The sequence below is a fragment of the Anopheles arabiensis genome, assembly GCF_016920715.1.
Source record: "Anopheles arabiensis isolate DONGOLA chromosome X unlocalized genomic scaffold, AaraD3 X_pericentromeric_contig0011, whole genome shotgun sequence".
NCBI lineage: Eukaryota > Metazoa > Arthropoda > Insecta > Diptera > Culicidae > Anopheles > Anopheles arabiensis.
Genome location: NW_024412089.1, coordinates 67,501 through 70,000, shown reverse-complemented (window position 1 = coordinate 70,000; position 2,500 = coordinate 67,501). Strand labels below are relative to the sequence as shown.

Sequence of the window (2,500 nt, the reverse complement as noted above, 5' to 3'; positions counted from 1 at the left end):
AGGATGTACACGGGCTGGCGGATGAACCCGCCGAACCCTTAGTAAAGCAGGGTGAAACCAGGGGAGGAGCTAAGGGGATTCTGTCACCGCTCTATTAAAACTTAGCAAGTCTTAGGTAGCGCTCCAAGACTGTCGCCATACGATACGCTCTATGGCAAATGCAGGTGTGGGTGGGTTCAGCCCCACTTTGCTCCGGTTCGGCACTGAGCCCGTCGTCTCATAAGGGCGCGGGCCAACCCTCGCGATGGAGCTCCCTGTTTCATAGCCACCCACGGAACCAAATAGGAGACTGCATAAACAGACGCGGATAGCGGGCCTGAGTTTGAGCCCAATAGAATGAGTAACACGAAAACTAAGAAGGTCAAAAAGACCAAGGGGGTTGACAAGAAAGATCCGGACCAAGCGTTCATGGATCTTCAAGATCGAATGGAGGCGATGCGTTTTGGGATAAGCAAACTCGATGATGAGTCTTCCCATTTTACGCTAGTTACGGTAATGATGGACTTCCTCGATGAGGTAATGTCCGAATTTCGAAGGTACAGAGCCGTAAATCGCATGCAGCAGGTCCTCGACCGTCAAACGCAAACGTCGTTTGACGGTAACGATGAATTCGGGCCGCAAACGCGAAAAGGCAGAAGACCAGTGGCTGATGACCAACAGCCTGGTCCAAGTGGGTTGCAAAGATTGCAACAACAACAACAACAACCATCGAGGTTGACCTCTGTTAGGGAAGCGGTGGAAAATATTCCAAGTCCGAGAAACGGACCGAATATTAATGAGGGTAGAATTAATAAGAGGAAGAAGAAGAAGAGCAAGAAGAAGCAGAATAAGCCCAGGAAAGCGGCCTGAGGCTCTGCTGATATCGGACTGCACTTCCGAGGAGCTGGCGAAATTGCTCAAGGAAATGAAGCAGTCCGATGCTCTTAAATCGGTTGGAGAGACAATCTCTAAGGTCCGACGGGTCCAGAATGGAGGCATGTTGCTAGAACTTAAGCAGGGTAGTTCTGCTAGTGCAATTGCCCCAAAGGTTAAGGAAGCGGTGAAGGGCAAGGCGTCAGTGAGAACGCTAGCTCCTTCTAAAATGATTGAGATCATGCATCTCGATGAAATTACCACCCCAGAGGAGGTTGCGGAGTCTGTCAAAGCACAGCTCAACATCGAGATAGAAACAGATCGTATCAAAATGAAGAAAGGCCGCGCGGCCGGTACGCAGTGGGCACGGATCAACGTATCGCTGCCAGACTTTCAAAGCTTCTTGAATTTGGGAAAGCTGAAAGTTGGTTGGTCGATATGCCATATCCGCGAGGTTATGGAAGAGCAGAAATGCTATAAGTGTTGGAAGGTAGGCCATACGAGCTACCATTGTAGGGAACCAGACAGAAGTAATCTGTGCTGGAAATGCGGTTTGAGTGGACACAAGAAGCAAGCTTGTACCAACTCTGTCAAGTGTTTGGATTGCGGTGCGAGGTCACAGAACCTTCACGCAACGGGCAGTTATATGTGTCCCCGTAGGCGAACGATTAGATAATAATGGTTAGGTTGCTACAACATAACCAGAATCATAGTTATGCTGCATTTCAATTAATGTGGCAAACGATTAGGGAAGAATCTGCGGATATAGTGTTGATTGCAGATCCGTATCTGGCAACAACCAACGTCAAAGTGTTACGCAACGACGATAACACAGCAGCGGTAGTGGTTAACGCGGACTTACCAGTTAAGGTAGTCAGTAAGGCTCTGAAGGGTTTAATGATAGTTGACATAGGTGATATGCGAGTGGTTGGCGTTTACGCGCCACCTAGATTTAGTATGGAAGAGTTCCAGAACATGTTGGATAACACGGTAATGGCCGTAACCGGTATCCACAAATTCGTTATCGGGGGGACTTCAACGCTTGGTCATCAAGTTGGAACAACCAACTTGGCGAGCGTGGAGAAACCCAGAAACGAAGAGGTGAGTTAGTTTTATCAACCTTTGCGCAGATTGACGCAATTTTATTGAACGACGGCAGCACCCCAACTTATGTTGGACCAGGGCGCACGTCAGTAGTTGATCTTACTTTTGCGAGCCGAACCGTAGCAAGATCATTTAAGTGGGAGGTGTTATCTAGCTATATGAACTCTGATCATCGTGCAATACGAATAGATCTTGAGACGCAAAGCGTGCGTAATCTGTCCCGACCCATAACGGGATGGAGCATCAAGTATTTTAGCAAAGATATATTTGAAGTTATGATGCAAGCCGCTTTTGAGACTGAGGTCACAACAAGCGAAGACTTAATGCGTATACTTGTCACGGCGTGCAATGCGACGATGACTAAACGTAAGAGTACACTCTAACAAGAGTGCATTTTGGTGGACGTTAGAGATTGAGGCACTTCGCAAAGAGTGCAAACACCGCGATCGATTAGCGCAAAGAGCTTTTAATACTGATCTCTATTCTACTTTTAGGGACGAGTTCAAGGTGGCACGGAATGCCCTCAAGCGATTGATCAAGCATA

The 2,500-nt window shown here is 47.8% G+C and overlaps 1 pseudogene; it reads left to right on the top strand.

Annotated features, from left to right (window-relative positions):
• Nucleotides 1-2,500, top strand: part of LOC120907579 — a 9,001-nt pseudogene that overhangs the window by 2,701 nt on the left and 3,800 nt on the right.